The sequence below is a fragment of the Sinocyclocheilus rhinocerous genome, unplaced genomic scaffold, assembly GCF_001515625.1.
Source record: "Sinocyclocheilus rhinocerous isolate Xijiao unplaced genomic scaffold, SAMN03320098_v1.1 scaffold1243, whole genome shotgun sequence".
NCBI lineage: Eukaryota > Metazoa > Chordata > Actinopteri > Cypriniformes > Cyprinidae > Sinocyclocheilus > Sinocyclocheilus rhinocerous.
Window position 1 is genome coordinate 1,468,350 of NW_015626033.1, and position 27,062 is coordinate 1,495,411.

At 37.6% G+C, this 27,062-nt stretch overlaps 1 protein-coding gene across 1 annotated transcript in view; it reads right to left on the minus strand.

Annotated features, from left to right (window-relative positions):
• Positions 1–21,362, minus strand: part of zmiz1a (zinc finger, MIZ-type containing 1a) — a 142,465-nt gene extending 121,103 nt beyond the window's left edge. Inside the window, exon 1 of the mRNA XM_016511303.1 lies at positions 21,171–21,362. The gene's annotated coding sequence lies outside the window, so the exon portion shown is untranslated. The remainder of the gene's footprint in view (positions 1–21,170) is intronic.
• Between the last annotated feature and the right edge of the window lie 5,700 nt (positions 21,363–27,062).

A 27,062-nucleotide genomic window follows, 5' to 3' on the forward strand; every position in this document is an offset into this window, starting at 1 on the left:
GGCAAATGAGAAAGTATTATAATGTTTGCCTTTCTATTACTAATAATATTAAAGCAATCGTTATTATACTTTTTTGTATACATTTTAATTCCTTTGTTTAACAGTTCTATCTGATTATTAGGTAGACTTCTATCCATATTAGACAGAACTGAACGGCGAACAAGAGGGAGAATGTGAGCGGTGTGCGCTCAGGCACTGTGGCTGCCGTTCTCAGTGCCGTCAAAATAAAAGTCCCGCCTCGAACACATCGGCCAAACAGAAAAACTTATCGGCCGATGCCGATATTTGAAAAATGCCAAATATCGGCCGATATATCGGTCAACCACTAGTAAGAACATTGTTAAAATAGCCCATGTGACATCAGCAGTGTTGGGCAGTAACGCATTACTTAGTAACGCATTACTGTAATTTGATTACTATTTTAGTAACGGAGTAATTTAACGCGTTATAATTTTCAAAATAGTAATTAGAGTATAGTTACAAGCCGAGGTCTCTATACGTTACTGCCGCGTTACATTGCTGACAGAATGCAGTGTTTTATAATCTAGAGATTGTAAAAAGGATGTAGCATATGCACTGTCGAGTCAAGTGCAAGTATATTAGAGACCTGCTCCCGCGAGACCTGACGCAGCGGCGCGTGACAAAATGGGCGAGTGCTGGTGCGGGCGGGTAGACACTCGTGTGTGTGCGGTATGCGGATGTCACAGTGTCTGGTTGTGGTGCCCTGGACTGGCCACTTGAGGGCGCGCTTCCTGTTTCTTTGTTACATGTTTTGAACTCGGTTTCCCATAGTCCTTTACCTTGTCCTTCTGTTCTGATCATGATCACCTGTTAGTAATTTACTCATCATCCCATCACTATTTATAGCATGCTCACTCTGACTGTCTTTGCTGCAGTATTGTTTGAGGTTACATCGTGTTTTCTGTTCCCAGTGTTTTTGATTACCTTTTGCCACGTTTTTGTTCTGTTCTGTTTATTTGTTACTTTAATAAACTACTGCATTTGGATCTACCTTGTTTTCTCCTGGCATTTCGTGACAGCGGGAGAATAAAATGATTCACGGGACTCCCGCAAAATAGAAATATCTAAAACAAATAAATTGTTATTCATCTATTGCACAAAAGCAACATGAACTAATATAAAATATAAATGATTAACAGGTGCAATCATATGCAGAGTTTCTATTTAGGCTATAACACGTGTTCGCTGCGTTAAGCAATGCAGTGCACACGAATTGTATACATTATGAAAGATTCATTATGCATATATTTATTGTGTTATAATAACAGAGATTTGTGAGATTGCGATGAACTGAGACGTCTTTTAGAGATTATAAATGCAGCGCTCTTTGCTGGCATTCTGCCATGTCAAATCATACACGCAGCAGTCGCTTGCTTTAGTTCAAAATAACAGTGTTTCTGTGAATCTTGATGCTTTAATAACAAATATTTATCGGGAGCGTGTATGCTGGGATTTCATAAATTTCATGGAGAAAAAAGTAATGTAACTAGTAATGTAACTAATTACTAATTACTTTTGAAATAAAGTAATTAGTAATTAGCTCCTGTAATTACTAATAATTAGTATACTGAGCTCCTGTACTCGTACTCGTACTCGTTAAAATGCCCCGATACCAAACGCCGATACCACACAGCATGTTTGGTTTGACTATCTATTTGATAAATGAAGTTAACCAACTAACATTATACATACCCTTTTAGTTTCTGTACCCAATATTTAAAAAATGTACAAATGCAATAAAAATATCAGTATCGGTACTCTGTATCGGCAAGAACCAAAAATAAAAGTATCGTATCGGCGAGTACTGGAAAAAGTGGTATCGGTGCATCCCTACTTTAAGTGCTCACGGATTTCAGCAAAAATACCTTCATTTGTGTCTTACGGGTTTGGAACGACATGAGGGTAAGTAATTAATAACAGAATTTTCATTTTTGGGTGTATTATCCCTTTAAGTTTCTAAAGGTATGTTCCACATATATTGCATAGCAAAAAAATTATAATTTGAGACATTTTGGCAAGTACAATGTTCTTACTGGATGAACTATGCCTTTAACAGCAGCACAAAACGATTTGAGTGGGATGTTCAATCATGCAGAGTAATGTTTAATCAGGGCTACAACGTGGACGAGCGAGGATGCTTCTACTGCTTACCATTCCTTCTCTTAAAGCCAACATGGAGGTCCCCTAAGGCATTGGAAATCAACGTCCGTGCCACAGTCACTCCGGCTCTGTCTGACAGACATGCATGGCACTGCGCATCCAGACAACTTAGATGTTAAATTCAAGCTTGTTAGTATACATCAACCAGCCACTGCACTCATTGCGGCTCAATATCCAGAGCACAAGACTCACTGCTATTTCACGCTAAAGGCCAAACAGAGGCAGACCTCAGTGTGCTCTTCAACGGAATGTTCTAGACTCTACCCCAAGGCCACTCAGGACATTATCATGAGAACTCACAGGAAAGGCCATTGTGTTTACAAGAGGCAATTTCCTCCTTCAAATCCTTTTGTGTTTCCCTGTTAATGCAAATGGACCGGACACTGCGCGTCTTCACGAATGGATGAGAGCAAAGTCGACTCCGACTTTTAACACCAGGGATCCGGGCAGTGCAAAAAGCACTTACGCGATAGTGGCGCATGATTTATCTCTGAAAATTTAAAAGCCCTCTTGGTCTTGCAGGAGATCCTGGTAGCTCCTCATGGATACGAGAGCAAACAAATGGAAACATCAGCATGCGCCGCAACTAGCTCCTCAACCTCTGCCAAGGTAAAGGTCAAACTGGCACTGTATCGCCGAAGGAAAATGAAGGCATGTTAAACACAGGCTGATAGTTGCCCTACAGTAAATCGTGTAAGACAGGAGTACTTATTCACGTCAGGAGCATGTTTCAAAATGTTTTTACTTTATTCTGATTAGTCAATCATGGCATTTGCTGTCAAATATTTTTCTGTAATGACCACTACACTGTAATTGACCATTGCCCCTGGCAAAAAGTTTGGTATGAGGCTGTACTAGTTTTGCTTCTCTCTGTGGACTCTTTGGCCTCACATAATAAACAAATTTTACCTTAAATCGATGGTCATAATCACAAACCCAACCCTTTTAGAGTGATACATGACCATCAGCTTCTCCCTGTCACAATAACAACAGGCGGATTGTGCATTATCCCTATTCAACGCTGAAAAAATTTGGTATAGAAACAAATAATAAATAGTATTTTCTTGTAAAATGTACTCCAATAATCTTTGAAAAATCCTATTTTACAGTGTATATTACTTGGCTTTCAGACGTCAAATGGTTGACTTTAACCAATGACGGAGATCATGTGTCAATGTTCCCAACAGACATTTCTTTCTAAGAGCTGCCTAATTATTAATCAACACTTTACTCTTGTAACATGAAACACTAGTAACGAGAAAACCAAGACAAGTGCGATAATTCCCAGCATGGGCAAAATTAACTAATTTAAATGAAGAGAATCACGACAAACCACTAATGTATTTGACAGATAGAAATCAAATTGAGAATTCAAACCGGTGACTGATATTTAATGTGCCACTAAAATACAGAAAGTGCTTTGAATTATTGATAAGCAGGGAGCAGGACGATTTTAAACAGCTCTGCTCCTGCTATCAATCATTCATGCGCTTCCCAGCGAAAACACTTCACTCCCTCAAGTGTCGGATCTCACTTAAAGGTGGAGGGCCTACGCTCCAATATCTCTCTTCAATTGAAGGATTAAAATAAACCAGACAATTAGAATTTATCATCCCTAAACAAATTGTATTGCAGTTGATAGAATACATCCCTAGGTCAAGGATTCTAGCAAATGCATTGGGTGTGGATTAACAAACAACTTCATCTCGCATATCTTTGACAATCAGTCATTTACAGCTGCACTGGGAAACATTTGCCAGTATGTCTAATTGCAAATTGACTATATAGCAATTAGAGCCAGGCAAATATTTTCTATTAGGTCATGCCTGCGGTGAGCATGATCAAACTTGCACCCACTCGGACTAATGGAATACAGACTATCTCTGAACAAAGTCCTTTGGTGCCAATCGCCTAATTAGTGTCTGCATGCAAGTGCTTTCTGCCCTGGCATCACAATATCAAAGGCTGGCAACCCCTTTGCGATGGAGTCTACCTGCCAACATCAGAGCTGGTTATTGTCTTCAGGATTCCCTGAAACCTCCTACAAACATCTGGGGTTTCCTCTATCAGCAAAAACAAGCAGTGCAATGATCTGAAGGAAAGGCATTGCTGATAATGTCATAATTTGTCATGGGGATTTTGAGGACTCTAGTTACAATTTTAGCAACAACTTTGTGTTATTTTAGCTAGAACGGTACTCGGATCACAAAGTACCACCAACAGTCAGAACCCCTTTAACAGTTGCAGAAATAGGGTACAGTATTATAGTAGTAGCAGTATAGCAGTATATATAACTGTTCAATTATTTAAAAGTTTATAAAAAAAAATTTTTTAAAACATACACACATTAAATCAGCAAGGATGCATTAAATTGATCAAAAGGTGACAGCAAAACACTTCTAGAGTTACTTTCTTTTGAAATTTCTATTGAAGGAATCTTGAAAAAATGTATCCAAGAAAGTTTTCCACAAAAATATTAAACAACGGTTTTAAACTGCAATGATAAGAAATATTTACTAAGCACCAAATAATATTCAAATTATTTCTGAAGGATCATGTGACACTGACGATTGGAGTAATGATGCTGAACATTCAGCTTTGCCATTACAAGTGTAAATTACATTTTAATCAAATAGAAAAAGTTATTTTTAAATTGCAATAATATACCACAAAATTGCTGTTTTTCTACTGTATTTTTTATCAAATGCAGCCTTGGTGAGCATTAGACTTTTCAATGCATAATATTTAGGCTTAATTTAAACCATCCCATGTTTTCTCTTTTAGTGGAAAAAGTTGTTTTCAGGGTGGAACACATCAATGATTTGGGGAATCCCTTGTGAGGTCGAGGCTTTCCTTAGACGTCAACAGTAATCCTGGGTTCCAAAGCTGTGACTAAGCTCCTGTACTTTCCCTGCCAGTACAACCCTTTCCTTCTCTCCATCCATCGATTTCGTCTACAGTCTGCAATGACATTTCAGCTGAATTCTGTTATTGCTTCTGATCTGTCTCTACAATAACCAAATGACCTTTGATTGAGGATAATAGCTAAAAGCACTCTTTATGTGCAGCGTCAGTGTCAGCTTTGCTGAGATCATATCATACTGTACTGTACACAGAATACAGTAGAGACTTCTAGTGGGGCTGAAAGACAGATTTGGCTAACTGAGAAATCACATCAGACAGGAAGTATGATCAAATTATTGACAAGTGCACAACACCCGCCTAGGCCTGTCGCAATAATCAATATATCGACTTATCGCGCAATATATGTACATGACCTCAATCATTTTTGGTGACGCAATATATCGCTCATTATATTTACTTAAAAATTAATGTCACTATGTTTTGTACATTCCACTTGTGCCTGTGTCTTTTGCAGCTTCTTGTACATAATGTGGTGTAGTCATGAGGTGCTAGTTCACATTTAAAAAATTATTATGCTGTTACATTATGATTATGTATTCAGTGGCATAAAATGGTCTTTAAAATGACAATAATATCGCTTATCGCAATTATTTCTTGGGCAATATATCGCACAACAAAAAGTTGTTATCGTGACAGGCCTACACCCGCCTGCTATTCATGGCAGAATGACTTCAAACTGCATTGGTCAACAAGTAGAACTTTTTGAACGCGAACCAACCACTTTCACAAAGCTACATCACAGTCAGTCTTAAAAAGGTAAATATTTAGTGGCCGTTCTGCTATGTATCACTCCAACTGTGGTGACAATTTATAATCTGATTCATTTTTAGCAAATAATATGTTATTATTGAGTAAATGACTGGAAACTAATATTTACCTTAGCAATAAAGTCACAATAATTTATTACACACCCTCTAGACTTAACAGGCCTGGGCATCGTGTATATAAACGTGGTTTAAGAAGCCAAAACGGCGGTAATATAGCACAGCTAATTATCCTCGGAGATGTTTTTGACAGAAATCCCTGTGCCAGTAATCTGTCTTGGCTCTCATCCAGTCAATCTTATTTATTTGATTTCAGTCACAGTCGACGTAGAGTACAAGGAGCACAAGCACAAGTCACTCAGTAACACCACACAAAAACACAAAGTAATGTGTTATGTAAAACATTTTTTACATTACTTATGTAAAGTAATGTAAAAAACTATTTCATACATTTGACCGTGTTTGTCATTAGCAATCACTAATTTAACAAATTGTTCATGAAAGCAGAACTTAGAGGCCTTATAAACAGGCAAAACAAGCATGCTTGAATTGTTGTGATCCTATGCAAACAAATAATGCCATATACAAGTCACAACATGCCACAATTTGACCATGATTAATGACCAGAAATATTTGAATGCAAATCGTCATTTGTAAAATACATGCAACATAATTTAAAATGCAAAAATCAAGTACACATGAGCCACACGGCCATATTTCCTAAACCCAAAGCCCAGAATAATGTCCTACACAACTTCATCGGGTAAGCACAATAAATGATGAACTTTCGAATGCTTCAAGTAAATCAAGTCGATAAATTGTATATTTTGTTTAAATGTATATCATTTACATTTATTATTGCGTTAGCAAATTAGCAACGAGTGTAAGAGGTCTACCACATGTTAACCGCTACATAATACAACAGACATGATTTCCTGCGTTTGAAGTCTTTAGTGATGAGCTTATGCAAACATGCAATATTGATCTTTCTGCTCCTCTATTCTGAATGCCTTCTATAATCTTTTCATAATCCATTGGGACGTGGGCATCTTGCCAAACATGTGTAACGCCTTAATTAGCTATCAGAGACAGAAAAGACTGCACCTGTGACTGACAGGCCTGAATGCAATCTGTCTGCACTGTCTTTCACTGAACAATACTTTGTGGGGAAACTGAATAAACAAAATGTCAGATTCACTTCTGAGATAATTCACGGAAGCCTTAGCGAATGATCAAATCCACGCTCCTTTGAGAGCTGCATCTTTCCAGGAGGCAGTTTTAGGGCGTCTATTACTGTAATGGGATATAATCATTAATCTTCTCCTCAATTGTCACGACCAATTTGTAGAACTGATAAACTGTTGAAACAACCACAATCCAGATTGATTCTACAGCTATTGAAATACACAGAAATCTAGCTCACAAAGATAATATCCAAGTGTTTAACTAAAACTCCAAAAGCACTGGAGATGCAATTGTTTTGCCAAGGACACATTCATCACCATGCACACAAAGTCTTCCACACTTGTGACAGCCTACTGACTTCCTCCAACATCAATATTTTCCAGAAGAGTTTTCAGCTTGAGTTGTTACTCTGTCAGACAGGCAACTGTGAGAAATTCCAGCAGTTTCTCCTCCCTCGTACTACAAAAGTGGAGCTGCCCATCAGAGCACAGGCTTCCAGGAACCTCGAGCCCTCCTGGAGTACAAACATATTAAAGTACATACAACCAACTTTCTCTGGTAAAGTCAACTTAGGATGAAAAGTGTGTTCACCCTTTTAAGACAGTTAAGAGCAAACGCATAAGTAGTGATGTACATATATAAAAAAGTCAATATTGTTTTTGTTATGGATGATAATCAGCTGAAATTAAAATTCTATACCATTTCATATATATATCCAATACCCTATCCAATATAAATTAGACTTAAAAAAATCCAATACCATATCCTAAATTAATTAATAAATAAAATTACAAATTATCCCCATTATCGCCTGATATAGTAAAATTATCTCTTACAGTTCTAATCAAAATTAGTAAAAACCTGCAACATTTCCGAAACAACTTCCCTTTTAGGCTCTAGTTCAAGAATCCGTCTTACTTTTCAATCCCTTTTGTAAAGACATCTTTTCACAAGCCAATCAACTGCGATAAATGCAGTCCTGCCCTGCTTTTTTCTCATTGAATATCCTGTTTCACTCTGAAATACATCACATTATAGAAAAAAAGAGGTTGTAAACAGAATTTCACATTAACTTCAGGCAGGACGCTCTTTTGACGTCAGTAGCTGCACCCAAAAGTTGACATTACCTGTTTGAGGCCTTCAGTGTATCAATATACAACTGACACTTAAGGGCATTCATTCATTCAAATCCAAACCCACGTTCATAACAACAATCTCTAACAACAAGAAACATATCATTTCAGCTGACAATTCTATCTTTATGGAAACGATAACAGACATCTTTTTCAAGAACATGACTTTCTTTCTGCCTCTGCGAACAAGTAACAGAATAAAGAAGATCCGTAGTTCTCTTATCCCGTCTAGCGTGTTACTGACAGTACATCAGCTCAGAGTGACAAATGCCTGCCGCCACGCATGATGCAAGCCATGAGTGGCAGAGGGGAGTGCAGAGGAGCACGGAGATGTTTATCAGACAACAAGCCAAGCTGATCTTCAGGACATGATGTACTAACTCATGTTTCTGTCAGCTGAAACCAGTTCTGCTAATATGTGACACTTTGAGTTTGACAATCCTCATCTAGTGATTTTCATCCTGTTTGTCCCAAATTTCGAACAGTTTACAAGTTATAAAATATTTTTCCATGTTGTTATAGCATCTGGAACATCCCTTGCAAATCTGCAATTTTAAAATTTGTATTTTAACTAGGGTTGGGTACCGAACTCTGTACTTTTAAGGGTACCGACCGAATTGCGTCGGTACTACCGAGTACCGATTCACGTTAAATCAATCGGTGCCAAATTTCGGTACCTGATATCGCATCTGGGCGCATACACTACAGAGAGAGAAAGAGAGACCCTGTGATGTGAGGTCACCCCTGCAACTCGTTCAAACAACACACAGGGCAAGCCAAAATGTTCTGAAGAGTGGTTACATTTCTAGGGCCATATGGTTTCTGCAAAAACGCAGACGGGATCGTGGAGTCCATTCATAAAAACGTAATTTACTCTATAGCACGGAATGCCACGGAATTTGTCAATTTTGGACGAATTAATTAAAAAGTAGTCACTGGCACTTCATTCGAATCGCGATATGAACTAGTGTATTCAGTGTATTGAATATTAAAATGCAAAAATACGGTTTAAATATGAATCCTGCATGTTCCGCTTGCCTCTGTATGTATTAATGGCGGAAACGCAGTTTTGTTTAGTACACAAATACTGAAGCACGCGTGACACTCGCGGTGATTTTCGGCCTCTGCATCTCACTATATGACGGCATGAACACAAAAACTTCTCCAGAACTGCTGTGAGAGTCACTTCGCGAGAATTTTACCGTTTCAGAAAACTAGCATCATCATACTGTATACACACAGAAACTTGAAAGAAAAAGTTTGTAGGGCCCTATTGTTCAAAATGTGGAAATTGAGACTTTTGGACTTATTTTTTCACTGAAATAAATGTTTTTGTAATTACACAGAGAGTAAAGCACCGAAATTCCGTACCGGTTAAAATGTGAACGGTACCCAACCCTAATTTTAACCAACTCCTTTGAGACAATTGTTTTGTAATAAGTTTTTTATTTTATTTTATGTTTTAAATATTCAAATGAGGCATTATCTATATATAAAAATATGCACTAATTTGCATAAATCTCCAGAATGGAAACATGAACACTGGATGAAGCCAGATTCAAAATTCCTTAAAGTTAAATGTTTTTTTTTTCAGAGGGGATTTTGGATGTCTTTTTATCACTCCTTACATCAGAAAATACTGTCAACAGCCAGAAAAAAAACATAATTTACCACATTTTTAGGAATGTTATATCAATATTATATAAATCAGGTGAATGGTATATGTAATATTCTGTAAAAAGCTGATTTCTGGCTCAGTATACTAGAAAAAAACTCACTTTGAGAAAATGGCCTTTAAAGATATTGTAATTGAAATCTACAAATCCATAGAGATGAGGTCTAATAAAACAATTAAATGTGCATTTTGGATGTTTTCTTTCCACTAATCTGAAAGAAGACATGTTATAGAAACAAAATATCACAAACTCTCAAAAAAACTTTTCCTTTTTAACAGAAGCACACAAAAACTGCATGGTATCTTTACCAAAGATGAGCATGAGGCAAACAAACAAACAAAAAACATCTTACATTTGCTCAGGAGAACAACTCCCCCTCCCTTAATTCAATAAAAAGGCTTTTAGCCATCATAATGATTTACAAAGTGACGAGTCAAACAGATTTACAGCGACAGCCTGAAAGGAACCCAACACAAATACAATTACTATTCACGTGACTGCCACCGCCAACCCCCTCCGCTCGCGGGAGGCCAAGAACGGGAAACACACTAGTACAGACGCAGGCCCCAAGCGCTCTCAATTCACCCCTTTAAAAAGCTGATTTCTGGCTCAGTATACTAGAAAAAAACTCACTTTGAGAAAATGGCCTTTAAAGATATTGTAATTGAAATCTACAAATCCATAGAGATGAGGTCTAATAAAACAATTATATGTGCATTTTGGATGTTTTCTTTCCACTAATCTGAAAGAAGACATGTTATAGAAACAAAATAGCACAAACTCTCAAAAAAACTTTTCCTTTTTAACAGAAGCACACAAAAACTGCATGGTATCTTTACCAAAGATGAGCATGAGGCAAACAAACAAACAAAAAACATCTTACATTTGCTCAGGAGAACAACTCCCCCTCCCTTAATTCAATAAAAAGGCTTTTAGCCATCATAATGATTTACAAAGTGACGAGTCAAACAGATTTACAGCGACAGCCTGAAAGGAACCCAACACAAATACAATTACTATTCACGTGACTGCCACCGCCAACCCCCTCCGCTCGCGGGAGGCCAAGAACGGGAAACACACTAGTACAGACGCAGGCCCCAAGCGCTCTCAATTCACCCCTTTAAAAGAAGCCACCACCAAACAGGGTGTAGAAAAAAGCTGCCATTGTGGAAGTCACTTAAAGTGACAGACACTTGGAACGGTGGTTTGCTACAAGCCAGCCACGATCATTATTCAATATCAGATGAGCTGACGAACCATAGCCAGAGGGCAGTGACGTGTGGTAATTCTTTAGACACCAGCTGCAGCTAACAACGCAGGGTACACCACCTCATTATTGGGGTCAATTCTAGACAAAACACTGTTGTTCTTCTGTCTAAATAAACCATTTTTATTTTAATACAGAGACAAAAAGCACAATTGACCTTGATGGCATGACACAAAATGGTACTTGGGACCACGCTGCTCTTTATGAAAACGCACTGAAATCTCAGAGAATATTTTTGGCCATTTAATTCCAGCAGATTCTCAGAGCACACAGAGAAAACAAATTAAACAAACAATAATTTTAATATTCATTCAAATATTATTATAGAAAAACCATTTCTGAACACAGCAATGTGCTAAACAAAATGATTTTTTTAGGATCAATTCCACACTATAAAAATAAAGTGGACAGTTGACAAACAATATTAAATTATTTATAAAAATTATATTTAAATTTGGCAGTTAGCCTATGTGGTGTGACAAATTCATTTATCACAAATATGCAAAATATAGGAACATGTTTGTACAATACAAACAATTTTGATAAAGTAATAACTAAGTAATAACTAGTTAATAATTGCTGTCAGTGTGTAGAATATCAATTACCCAAATATAATGTACACCTAGTCATAAATCTTTTAATGTACGCTACTGGTGAAAAGTTTGTAATAATTGGGATTTTTTTTCATGTTTTTGAAAGGCTGCATTTATTTGACCAAAAACAGTAATATTGTGAGATAATATTACAAATTAAAAGAACTGTTTGATCATGCTAAATTTTCAGCTGCCTTAACGCCAGTCTTCAGTGTCACATGATGCTTCAGAAATCAATCTAATATTCTGATTTATCTCAGAGTATTTCATTTTTTCTATAAAGAATGAAGAGTGCAAAATGGGCCAACATGTTAAATAAATAAGCATGTACATTGAGGCTCTTTGTTAGTACAACTTGCCATCTAATTAATGATACTGCGGCACATAAGCAGTGGCCCCTGTGCACATGTTCAACTGCCTTTACACTTCCCACCTGCCCACTAACAAACAAGCTGCTTCGCCTTCTGCGGTTGTCGATGGCTGTGGCGTGACGCAGGTTTGAGGTTTGCACTTTCTTCCTTGAAAACAGACCTTCATAAATGTTTGTGTGGGTGTTGGCAACTATCTGGGTGGGAATTCTCTTGCAGAGGAACCCCTCAGGGCACTCCAGATTGAGTTTCCTCTGTTCCTGTGTCCCAGAGTCAAAAGAATTCCAGAGAAAATTAGACAGACAGCCATGTGCACAAAGCCAGCTTTTGAGAGCTAGAACAGGGTAAGGCACAGCAAGCCAACCTCAATAACGCTCAGTGATATCGATTAGACGCTCGAGATGTCCTAAAAAAGGTGCTTTGCTTTCCTATATCTGTGATGGCGACAGGGGAAAAAAAGATCTGCATGTTATTCCCGGCCTGCTGTTTCTCGTCTGAGGACCGCCGTGAAAATCTGAGCTGGCATGTGCCATCCGTCCCTGGTGACTACTTACTGCAGATGCAGAGTCAGGAGCTCTCAGAGCCGGCCTCGGAGGACACGCACCCAACATTCAACACACCACCGGCTCAATCTAGCTAATAAAACAACAATTCACTCTGATGCTCAACGTCTCACCCAGGGCCACAGCATCATACAAAACTATGGGGGAATGTAACGGACGCCGTGCCGTCTTTAAGGCATGCCAGATTAATATGCCAGCAGTGGGTTAATGTGCAATTAAAACATTTCATGTGAACACTGTTTGCTTATGCATCAGCAACAAGCTCACTACAGAAAGATCAGATTAACGATCTCAGCAGCCACTAATGAAACATTGAACATGTTTATGAAAACTACTCACTTAGAAGCTTCAAAAACTAGCAAGCTACTTTGCTGCCTACACAGGAAGCTGCTTTCTAAGGGAACATTCTAACCATCACGGCACTTTATAAGTGACCGATTTGCAGTGAAGTTATCGATAACTAAAATTACTAAAAATCGGTTTGAGTATTTGAAATAAATCTGAAATAAAAAATATATTAAATATTAGACGAAAAACCTAAATTGAAAACTATAGTTAAATTGGCAACTAACTGTAATGTTAAAGTACTAAAACTACTACTTCAGAAAAAAATAAAAATGATATTTAAAAATAAATAAATAAACATAACAAAATTACTACAACTTTTAATTTTAATTACATTTCAAATAAAACACCTAGAAAACAAAAATAAAAGTAATTCCAAATATTAATAAACACAATAAATAATTCTAAAATAGTAGCATTATTGAAACATAGGCAGCAACTAGAATCACAATTTCAATACAGTTTGGAGTTAGCATGTTGCTAAGCTAATACTACCTAAAATTGGTATAAAAAGGAAAATTGTCATCATGTTCTCACCCTCATCGTCATTCCAAACTTGTATTACTTTCTTCTGCAGAACACAAAAGCAGATATTTGAAGAATGTTTTAGCTGCTTTTGTCCATATAAAACAACATCAACTTTCATTGTATGGACAATGTAATTTGCGTTCCATTTGGAATGACCCGAGGATGCGTAAATGATGACAATTTACATTTTTTATGTGCACTACCCCATCAAGGTTAGAGTTACTCTCCAAAGTCAGCTCACTAGATTCTGGAATGGAACATAACAGAGCTTTTGTCCGTTAGATGGCAAAACATATTTGTTTCTTTCTAGCTTTTGTTTTTATTAAAGAAAACATATTTTATGACGCACTGAAATGGGACTGCTTTTAAATCATAACACCCAAAAGGCTTTCGCTGTTTGTCAACAGTTAATTAAAAAGCACTGAGAGACAATGACAAATACTGTTTGAAGATGATCCCTGGCAAGCCCCACACAGTGTATCATTGCTGTCTCTGGAATACACGATTAGTTTAATCTCATTACAGCAATGATAAATGATCAGTGCAACAATGGCTTCTGTTTTCTCAGAAGATGCGCGCAAGAATGAGGTATGAAATATCAAGGTTTAGTTTGCGATATCACTTACTCTTATCGCTCCTCTTTTAGCTGACAACTTTATTGTGGTGGTATTCAGACAACACAAAACTTACAGTTTCAATTTGTTACGGCATAAATAAACCTCTGACTACTAAACACCTAATTGCTTTGGATTTCTAAGAAACTAGTCACCGTTAAATCAACTCTACTTTTCCCCCCATGACAAGGCTCAGTGAAAACCACTACACCAGACCTGCCATTTTACAATATTTGCCCTCTGGGGTTTCTAATATGGCTCTTTATCTGAACAGCCCAGGTAGAGAAATTAAAAGACATGAGCTCATAAGAGTGTGAAGCAGTCTGGTTCAGAACCGCAGGGGTGAACTAGAAGGAAGGGCGCATAGTGGCCACCAAGAGTGTGGCTTATGAAACAGTCATTAAGAGCCAGGGCACACAGCACTTACCTGGGAAGTGGTGCTTGCCATTGCATGCCAATTTGAGCTTGGACATACACGTGCAAACAAACACACTTACACGGCTCTGGATTTATCATGCTCTATCTGGCGCAGAGTCTGTACTAGCACTCCATGAACGTCTCTCTGTTGCCTACAGCTGTCACCTCATGAGCTCTGCACGGAGGCTGTGATGCATGAAGTGTATTTGTGGAGCAAGAGGTGTGTTCTCAGATGGAATACATTTTCATTGTAAGATCTGCCTTGAACAGTTAATAAGTGCTAAAGAAAGCTCTGGGCCGTGCGGTTCTGTGATTTTGACACAGCAGAATCCAGATAATAACAGGTTTCAAACAAAAACATGGAAAAGCAGAATGATATGCATATGATAGGACAAAAAAATACAGAAAATTGCTTAATGTAAAGAAAATGAGCTGTTTTAACAGCATACTATGCAAGATTAATATGATATTACACCATACCAGTGTTTCCTGCACAATTATTTAACAGTAGCGCTCCGCTGCTGCTGAATCTACAACGTCAAAAAAAGTCATTTTACCAGAGTTATGAACTTGCAATCTGAATATAATGACTGAAAGGGTTGGGTATCACAAAATAAAACAAACATGATGTGTCTTTTGAGTATTATTTCCTATCACATACAGCACAAACATCATAATCTGATTCTCACATCGATCAAAAAGACTCATGAACTCTCAGTTTGAATCAGACTCATGAATCAGTCACTGAATCTGTCAAGGTGGTTACTGAGTTAAAGTAGTAAGATAAGCAGTCTCTTACTAAACCAAAAGCCATCTAAAATCTCAGATTCTAAAGTCCTGTGTGTTGAGTACTTAACCTTGTACAAAACAAATTATGAAATTTGACTGAATCAGTATAATTACTGACTGGCTGATCATAAAACATTTGTGTGCCTACTTATAGGCATGGACTTTTGATTGCACACCTCCAGACAAACAAAAAATGAAATTATTGTCACTTTAAGATATTTATATCAAATCAGAGGTCAAAAATTGAACCTCAAGACTTATTCGTTTAAGATTAAAAATAAAGGCTTAGCCTATTACTTTAATTCTGTAAATATATTTTTAAAAAAACATAGAAATGTGTCACTAATGCTCCACCACGTTAACAGGTAAAAGTGAGATATTCAAACATGGTAAATAAATGAAACATTGAAATATGCTTAAAAACAGTACTTCATGTGTTACTGGAGGAAAGAGAAGTGGTATGGACCCTGCCTATAGAAACCATCTAGTCTCTTACTGAAAACTAAATTGACAGAGTATAGTAACAACCCTGAAACATCCTAAAATGAATGATCCGGACATACACATCCTCATCAAAAATAAATAAATAAAAGAAAAGAAAAGAAATCAATCCAAGTGTTTAAAAGAGAGAGAAAGTAATATGAGAACAATGAAATGCATTTTTACTGTTTAATATAAATTCACCTTTTTTCCTGCGACACTAAGGGATTTGGCGGATCTAGTATGAATTTCATTCGCCACCGTCTATTTGTCATGTTCTCCTGACAACTCGTAGTTGCCTTTCATTCAGCTTTCATTTAGTCTCACCTTGTGCAAATGTCTAAGCCAAGGTTATGTGTGCGTGTCACTTGGCGCACGCAAACGCAAATCCTCCCTCCCGTAAAAGGCAAATTTGGATGAGAAATCATATTTATCTTTCCTAAGAAAACCTAATTAATTTACTTTGTCAGAAAACATGTATGAATCCCTCGGGCTGTGTTGAACCTTTGAATGTAACTGCAAGTCCCTCTCAGAAACACAGTGATCACTCGCCGGGACTGAGGGAAATCTCCCGCTCGCAGAGACAGACAGCTCAGACACGGTGACAAGGTCCAAGGTTTCCACATGATGGAAAACATGGCAGTATTTCAATACATAAAATGAACGCAGATGCACTGGCGTTCTTCTGCAAAGCCTGAATAAATGCATACAGATAAACACTGCTGAAAAAAAGCACAAACGCAGAATTTGTACATGTCAAAATATCTATTAAATAGCTTTCGTCTGAAGTTACTTCAGTCTAATATTTTCAATGACTTGAAACCGAGCCCTGACTTTGAGTCTATAGAATCAGTGTACTTAACAACGCACATATTTGTTTCTCAAAGAGAGATGGATCTCTTTAAGAGAGTAGCAGGACTTAACAGTGTAGCATGGAGAACATGGCTCACTGAATGTATACTAATTTGCCTCAGTCAAAAGAAAACAGGCTGAGGACAATATGTTTGTTTTGCTTAAGCTGGATTTGCACAGCACACAGCGGCAGCCAGACTTCAAAGTGCTGCGAGCTTTTATTGGCACCGAAAAATGGAGGTAATTGCTTGTGATCATGCAAAATTGTCAGTGTGGTGGAGACATTTTGTGCTATAGTGCCAAATATCAAGCCCTCGCATTGGAAAAAGAGTAGCTGGGTGTCATTTTTGATTCAAAGTACTTGCTCTCGCCGACAGAAATGGGATGCAGCCATTGTGACATCTTCTGCGTTCATTTTTCAAAGAGCGTCAAATCAAACATGCATGAGCCCGTGACAGTGTGGGCCTGAAAGTCCCTATCTGAGGGGTAAAGCACTTAGAATGGCACCAGCTAGCTAATGCTTTGCACATCGTATCCCAGTGCATCCTTGGTCACATTGTCAGCTCGAGAGTCGGAGGCAGCCTTCAACAAGCTTTCAACTTATGCAGCCTGGAAGCAGATTCGGTCCCACGCCACACTCTTTGCAGATGCATGTAATTAAAATCAAAAGTCCCTCTCCCTCTGCTTCGCCGAGGTCACGAACCGTAAGATGAAACGGCGCAACATACCCGTAAGTCTGCAAGGAAATCACAAGTCATGCACTCCTATTGTCTGAATAATCTGTGGTTCGGAGGCTATACTTCATGTTAGCGCATTAACCCCGATCACCACAGAAACGAAAGTGCACGCACAAGTCGAGCAGGCTGTTATGCAGACGTAATGTGAACCGTTAAAAAAGGCCATCAGCGTATTAAGCGTAATAAATGTCCACAGTGCAGCATGTGGACTCAAACAAAGCCTGACTCGGGTTCAAGAGTGGGCGTGTGCGGGTGGTGGCTAGACGACTGTTCGCTTTATGATGAATGAACGTGGACCAACTATTTCTCAATTTCACCACAATAGTGTGCTAACAGTTAAATGTAAACCTGTCAAAACACTGATTAGTATTTTTTTTAGCTGGTAAAAAACATATTGTGCCTCATTCTTGCTTTAAGAAGAAGAGGAGATGCAGTATGTAACACCATTAATGAAGAGTACCAAAGTAATTTTAACTTAATTTTGCCTAAAATAATAAACAATGACTCTTATTAGGTGTCATTTTTCAAGTTTCTAAACCTAAATAAACTTTTGTTTTGTGATAAATTTGAAGTAGTTGACTAGAAGTGGGTGAAACAAATATATTATAGTACTATGAAACATGTACTATGTTTCTACTAATCAATGCCTAGTAGAAAGTTTTCTTCACTCATTTGGGACCTCAAAGTCCTAAAGGCAAAAGTTTTGCACCACTACACATCTGATTATTCAATGCTGGTGCTAAATGTAAAAAAAAAAAGTTCACAATACTTTGTGTATCACAACTCATAAAGAGAACCCTTTATGTATGGTATTGTGACTCAAGTATCATGATAATATTCTATAGCGGGATCACTCACGATTCCCACCCTTAAATCGCCCAGTGAATTAAGCGAGCTTTTGTCACACATGCCAAGAATTTGAATGTGAAAAGAGATCATCTAGACTACACTCCTAAACTGGACAACCTTGAACACATTTGTTAGGCTAGACACAAATGTGCATAAATAGGCAGCGATGTGAGCAATAATGACTAATAAACCTGTTACTGAATAATTTGCGTGTAAAATCTGATACATTTTGACAATGTTAATTAGTTCAAATGACATAACTGACAATTCTCTCTATTTTGGCATGTTAAATGCAACTTTTCAATGATCTTATGGAAGTTTAATCCCACATTAAGCTCAATTAAGTCCTGCGCAATACCTCTTTAGTCCCGTTGACAGAATGACTTGAGCTCTGTCTGTGCCTTTACATGACTACGGCTAAAGCCTCTGCCCTTGGTAATGATGATCCTCAACCTGGAGCCCCCATCTGAAGGAGGGAGGAAAATAAACTCCTCTCCTCTCCAAGACACATTCTCCATTCCTGACTCATACAAGTTAAGCCACTCATAGAAGGGGACATCAAACTGGTGGGTAAATCTGCGGTGTTTTAAAATACACCCCCAGCAGACTAAATGAGACTCCAGTCTTATGCGTGGGTTCATTTTTAAACATTTGCTAACAATAATTGGCCTTAACAACATACCTCCTCCAATAATGAACCAACACCACAATTCAAAACGAGTGAGCCGAGAGCTCAGTACTTTCACCTTTGTTCCAGGAGCAATCCACCCTGAAGGGGGAAGTTTTTAACATTATCAGTACTCACACAGCCATGTAAACATTGACTGTGATTGTACTGTACTAGAGAGGTGACCAAGCAATTGTCATCAAATGACAGCTCTGACTGAAGAATCATGCTGAAAACAATAAGTTTCTGTTTTCAACAAGCATGTCCACCAAAGAGAAACTCTAGTGTTAGAACTTAGTTTTGAGAAAACAAAACCTATGTTCATGAAAACAATGACAATATACGGTAAGTTTAAATTGTTGCTAGCAAGAACTTTGGCTACCTTTATAGGCTTTGTATTGGCAATAGAGTTGCCTACAATAATTCAATATCAATCATTTCAAAATCAAAAGCAATAAGATGACAATGTATAAAGTATAGGCCAGGCTTCATTAAACATCATGTAGGAAAATATAATCTTATTAACCAAAGCTGAAAGTTGTAGAATTACTAACTGTAAGAATCTCATGAATAAACTGTTCACTTACTAATCAAAAATAAATAACTAATACATGCATTACCAAAAAAAAAAAAAAAGCTGGTGGACACTTGGTATGTGTGAACTGTACCATGTTGGGTAGTTTTCTTCTTAATGTAATTACAAATTTTATGACTAAATCATAATCTGTTCACTTCTGGATTTTGATAAAAATACAAACAAAAGCAACAAGAAACGTACTTCTTTAACATCAGCTTTATCAGCTTATTTCTATATTATGTGTCTGGCTGAATATTGAATCGTAAATAAGTGCATCAAGTGCAAATTAAGTTTCCTTAGATTAAACAGTCAAATAAACTAGTATGTAAACATTTATATTTTGAAAATAATAACTGCATTACACAATATGTATCAGCTTGAATATATTTTTGCATGTATTGTGCGAATTTTACAGCTACAAGGGCACAATCAGTAAATTACAAATTTATGAAACATTAATTTATTGCCGTTTCCTGGCATCTAACGTAACCCATATGTAATTATGCAATCACAAGTCAACTGCCATCTAATTAAATAGCCTATATGTAAAAATGCAATGATTTCTAATTACAAACACTTTATTTTTTTAATCTTATTACGAAATCCAGATCACAGTCAGTTGGTACCCAACCAACTGACAGCGTGTCCTCAAAGTCTGCTCCAATGTTACATTAAATAATATTTTGAAAATAATAACAACTGCATACCACAATATGTATCAGCTTGAATTTATTTTTGCATGTATTGTGCGAATTTTACAGCTACAAGGGCACAATCAGTAAATTACAAATTTATGAAACATTAATTTATTGCCGTTTCCTGGCATCTAACGTAACCCATATGTAATTATGCAATCACAAGTCAACTGCCATCTAATTAAATAGCCTATATGTAAAAATGCAATGATTTCTAATTACAAACACTTTATTTTTTTAATCTTATTACGAAATCCAGATCACAGTCAGTTGGTACCCAACCAACTGACAGCGTGTCCTCAAAGTCTGCTCCAATGTTACATTCAAGCATTCACGGATTCCAAGATTCGAACGAGATGTTACAATGTATAAGCGGTTACAACGTATCATCGCGCTTCCGAACGCGGCTGTCCTGTTACTAGAGCACAGCATGAAACATCACATTTCAGCACATGGTGGAAAGCCTTGTTTCCTATCACTTATCAAGCAGCCACAATATAATTTTCACCTAATCAAAAAGACCCGGCGAATTTAAATCGCATTCGTGCAACCAAGCCATCCAAATGTGCCCATCTAAGCGTGCCAACCAACCGTCCACCGCATGACAGTGCCCTCTTCATCTGAACAATGCAACACACCAGAACGATACGCTGAACGGTACGTAAACGGTGGGCTTCTCCGGTTCAGCCAAATTCCGCGTTCCTCTGAACGCCACTGTCCAGGAAAAATTGCTCATTAGTGTTTTGCTTCGAAAACACAAAGCCGTATCGCCAACGTTTCAGTTAGTGCAATTGTTTCCTGCGCAGAAATACATGTGTACACATCTTAGCGATACTTTAAGTGACTCTATTGTTAGCTGAGGTTGGAGCTAGCGCGGAGGCTTCGGATTCATTTCAATGCAATGCATAAAAAGCTTCCCAGCGAGCGAGGTGTGAAAATGATAGGAAACCACAAACACAACTTACTTTCAGGTCCAATCACAGCACGGCGCCGAAAATCTCCTGGATTTGAAGTTGCGATCTGTTTTCTTCCGTCACACTTCACAAACAGTGAGAGAAAAGCGCACGGCGTTTCGTTAGTGTGACTGTCTGAATCAACTAACGTAGTGCACGGCAAGTTGAAGTGTCAAATTACACGGGCTATTCTATTACCACCGAGCCATGCTTGCTGGTTGCTGACAAAATGTGTCCCAGAGTCGCGTAAAGCGCTCGCGCCTTTGGAAGACACCAGGCGGCGCGCGCAGATGAACGGACTGGATTTACACGCGAGCGCCAGTTGTTTGCTGTTCGAATACTACAACATGTCGTTTGGCTTTACTTCATTATAATCAAACCACGGAGACCACAATGCCTTTCTTTCCAGGCAGGTTAATGATGAATACATAGTAACTAGTATGACTAAAGATATAACATGTATCAAAACAACGCCATATGTAAAGTGCAATTATTGTTATAATGTACCATTTGCACTTACTAATCTGTTAGTATTTTAAGTAAATAAGAACTGCAGCAAAATGTGACCATTCTTTTCAAGCTCTAATTATGAGTAAGCATCATATAAACAATTATTTACATAAATAAAGGCCCATTTTTGTGTGAACATTAAGCATTAAGTTTATATTTATGCATTTAGCAGACACTTTCATATCGAATTTTATATTTGATCCTCTCTTACTTTTTTCCTTTCTGCATTTCTAAAACAAAAAATATGTATTTTTGAAAATAATAAGCATATAATATTATAATACGCATATAGGCTAATAATAATTATAAAAAATAGTAATAATAATAATGCGTTACACAAATCCATATTTTTTGTATTTCGCTTATAAATCTAAACGGTTAGAAGTTATCTGATAGAAATCTCCTCCCCAAACACAAACAAACGCGCCCCCATGTGAGTCCTCCTACTTCCCGTGAATAAAAGGAACCGCTCGTTCCGTATTTTGCGATTCGCCGATGGAAAGCTCTGAATAACAAAGACATGTTTGAGAGCAGCAGCGCCAGGCTTGGCTGAGTGGTGACGTCAAGGAACAATGACTCTTCCAACAGTGCCGAGACACAGCGCGCATCTACTGCCTCCTCTGCTCTCCTCTCCTCAGCCAATGCTGCACGACTCGACTGACCAAGCGAGCGGGCGTCTAGTAGTGCATCACACGCTGCGCTGCCTCACACACCACCACAACAAAATTCCAGCATGTCCCTATGACTTATGTCCTAAAATAGGGAGATATGCAAATACTCTGCCTGGGATTTTACAGCTTGTCTTTTTTTTTCTCCTGACAGGAGCAAAGCAAATTGCTCAATATGACAAGCAGTTTTATTGTTTTTAATATAGTCATATTCTGAGTTCTATAACTTTTCTATACAGTAATTAAAGCAGTTTATATATCTGCAATGAAACTGTGTAAATTAATTTGTCAAAAGAATACAATCTACATCACTGTTTGCCGAATTAAAAGAAAATACTTGTTCAAAAGTTGTTTTGTATACTTGCTCAAAATAATTATGAGATCCATCCCCACTCCATTTCACTTTAAACATTTCAATTCAATATAGTAAAGAATCATTTTAATTGAAAGCAAACACTGAAATACATCAAACATAATATACAGTGTATGTCGCAAGTGCAAATTTTTATTAGCATGTAGAAGTTATGTGAATGTTTCAAACCAAATTGAGAGAACCTGCTTATTTATATGATCCCACGTCTGTCACCCATTCAGTGTTATTTTGGTATTCATATTTTTTATTTTTATTATAATTTTTTTGTTTTCATTTTAATTGTAGTCAAAGTTTTTGCAATTCTGTTGTTTTGCCATTTTTTATCATTTTATACATGTTTAAAGTTTTACGTTTCAATTTTATTTACTGCAGTAAGTTAAACTAAATTAGTTCAATAAAGTGTTTTATAAGTTTATCAGTTAGTGTTTTTTTCCAAGTGACAATTTTTTTTATGGTTTTAGGTTTAGTTTTAGTTAACTATCCTGCATCCATTAACATGATCACTAATCAAATTATAAATCAGATATGAAAAATGACCTTTTTTTATAAGTCTATAAGTCTACTGTCATGTATGACAGTGATTTAAACCCCTATAGCTCATGTATAATTGGTTAAACAGAAGGTGTGACAATTGACACCCCCTGTCAATTCACAGAACCAATTGTTTTGATTATAGGAACACTGTGACATATTTCTCAATAGGGCGTCAGATTTTTTTCCCTGCCATCTGTCAATTATTTCCCAACAATCTTTGACCAGTGCTTTCAGAGAAAGTGTTTGGAAGTGTCTTTTGACATCCTTAGCATCTCCACCGCACCGCTGCTGACTGGGGCCCATTCTCTGAGCACTCTGTCTCAAGGACACTTGCTCCTGTACAGTTATCTAAGTTGGCAGGGATAAATCTAGCAGATGACATCATCGGTCAAAGGCAGTAATTCATATTTATTTCTGTCCTGTTCTTAGAAGGAGAGTTCACTATCCGCCGAATGACAATTTAAGTGCTGCAGTCAATGTCAAAGCACCCTTTTTCTCACATTCAGATATTTTCCATTAGTTTTCCAGTTGCTGCTTTAACCACACTTCCTTTTCAATCCTGATTGGCTAATGTCTTTTTGTTGACATGCACTTCTTCCTAAGGTCTCGAGGCACTTTATCAAGGCCTGACTTTCAAAGTGATTTAACAGATGCTGTTTGAATTTGTCGATAGGATGACTGGTGCCTCAAATGGCTTTTGCAAAGATGGATATCCCCATGTAACATCAGTATCAAAGCATGGCGTTAGTAATGCTGAGTACCACAGTGTGTATTGTGATATACCTTTTAAGCTGCTTGTAATATCCTGTGTTCTGGGCCATTAATCATGTTTTTGTGAAGTCCTTCAGAGATGCCACGGTTCATGCGAACAAAATCACGAGCAGTCAATGAACAGCACACTTCAGTTCAAAGCTGGTTGTTGTAAGGGTTCTTAGTGTTCGTGGATAAGCCCTCAACTCTTACATTCTGAGACAATATGACCAGATGGCTGCCAAGAAGATGGATGGACTTTAGGTGGAGTGACTTCAGCTTGACTGAACCTTGGTATAATTTCATACACACGCAGATGCGAAAATCAAGATAGAATTTATAAGGTCTGGGAACGTGCTGGACAGGGTTGTGCAAAATTCAGAACTGAAAACGGGCTCCCTTTCAATTCATGAGTGTGAATTTTTTTACTGAACTGGTCACATCCCACAGGAAGCTGAACTGGAATGACAGGAAGGAAGAGGAATTTACATAATGCATTATATATATATTTAATTATTTAATTACTTAAATGTAAGTGTTTTATATTTATATTTATATACATCAATACATTCTAAATAAATAATGTAAAACCAACATTGTAAAATAAAAAAAAATTAAACAAAATATTTATTATTGAATCATCAAATATAAAATGTATTCATATTTAAATATATTTAAACAAAGTAAATAAATAAATCAATTGTGTCTATAAATATTAAATATAAAACGTATCAACAAATTAAATGAAGTGCAAATTTTCATGAAATATCTCTATAGACGCACAAACTTTCAAGTTTTGTTTTTAAAGTTTTTCCTAAACTTTCAAACAAGGCTCTGTCAACATTCAAAAGCTAACATACAAAGTTTGTAAATTAATTGAATTTCACATCATTTAAATTTTGCTTGCTTACAACGGAATTGGAATTTCAAAACCATGCTCAATTCAATCGTGGTCTGGCAGGTGTCAATGTGTCAATATGATTACATTATTAGCTACTTCCCTCTCAGATGAAAAGCCAAATGAAAGGACAAAAAAAACCCCAGAGAGATAATATGGACACGTATGCCCATTTTGCTGCACTTTTCGACCCAGACTGACATGAGCTGGCATTCCACGGAGCGCCACAGCTCAGCTAATTCCCTGACAATCACAGGGGAAATGATTGATGCTGCTGGGACTTCATAGCTACATGATGGAAGGAGAGTTTCAATTCTGCTGACATAAGCTTTCACACACAGACTGAGCGTTCACAGATTATTTACAGCTTCTTTACACAGCGCTCTATCGCCCTCACAGACCTCCTTAGAGGAAACACAAGCGACTGTGCCAAAGCACCATTAACTGGGTAGGTGTAAAGGATATTGCAGAAGTGTAAAACAGACAAAGAGCGGAAATGCAGATCAAGGACATATAAATGAGCGGTGCTGAGACGTTACCGTAGCGCACAAAGATCAGCCCACATGGAGAAAGGCAGAGGTGCACAACGTATTTGACAACAAGACACAAGAGAAATCCGTTTAAGTACACTATTGATTCCCTTTAGAGTACAGCCACTGAGAGGAGAGGCCGGAGAGGGAGAAAAAGAGAGGGAGAGGGGGGAGTAAAACAAATGCATCTGGTTCTCTCTTTGCAGGAGTGGAGGAGGAACTCACTCCGAGACTCTCTCTCCCTCTTTTATTTCTCAGAAAAATGTGAGCCACGGTGGATAAAGCAGACAGCCTGTACCCCATGCTGACTGGCCCGACTGGCTTTGGAGAGGGTAGAGGCAATCAATGTGAACTCACAATAGAGTGAGAGCATTCAGAGAGCTAACTGCTCCCTCAGGCCATGTAGGAAGGAAGAGAAAGGAGGAGAAAGAGGAGTGAGAAGAGAGGTAGGGATGGACATAAAGACTAAGTTAAGGTTTATTTGGAACTTAATGAAGAGCCAATGCAGGACACGGTTTATTTTCCCCTCTTCTGCGAAAAAATACGTATGATGTGTTTGGACAGGACAGGCCCCTGGTTCGATCGGTGGAATGCGCACATTATACTCAACCCTGAGAGTTTACAGATGCACACGACGATCATTTTTAATTTAGCCAGTTTATAGTAGACATGACTGTGTGTGTTGCTAAGTGTTTGAATTGCAAATCCACAAAAAAATTAATTTATGCTACTCCCTAGAGGCTAATTTTAGCATTTGAACTTGGAACAGCAGAGAAAGTAAAGTTCACTGTCTTATTCGGTTTGAATGTTAACTATCCCCATTAGATAACATGAGACAAGTTGCTGGAGAATCAACTTACTCAGTGGCTCTCAGAGTAAATTAAGAGATGGCCAAATTCCCTCTTGATTCAATGCCTGCTGGACTTATTCCGGAAAATTCATCCGCCAGCACTAGATTTGGCCAGTCTTTATTTAAAAATAAATAAAAATACAATGCTTGCTCAAACTGCACATTATTGTTCACCTTTAACAGAAGATGTTTCTGTACTTCAAGATGGCAATAATCAAATGATAGTGCTGGCGAACTAAACAATTTTACATTGATCCACATAACCTTTTTAAGTCTATTGATTGTTGGTTCTTAAATCAGACATTCTCTAAACTCTCAGATACACCACATCTATGAGCAGCTTTTTAATATCGAAAGCTTTTCTAACAGCCTTTGACATTCGCTTTAAATCTGTCGCGAGTCAGTTTTAGGTTAAAATGTTAATATTTTTATGCAGCGCATCAGAAGATAGCATACATACATTTTACCACAGTTGATGTGTGTTGGTAATTGTCAGCAAATATGGAAAATGCAGTCCGATTTTTGGATTACAGAGTGTTGAACAAACAACAGAGAAGTGAAAATATAAAAGGGAGTTAAGGTTTAATTATGTTCTTTGCATGTTGCATAAACACAGCACCACTTACATCATATGATCACCAAATGAGTGCATAAGGATTTTCATTGCTGTGTGAAACACAGTCCAGACTGCATTGCGGGAAAATGAGCCTCCTTCTCGGGAAATAAATGAAGCCCTTGTCTGAGAATGACCAGCATTTTCTCAGAGCCTTTAGATGTGTATCGTATTACTG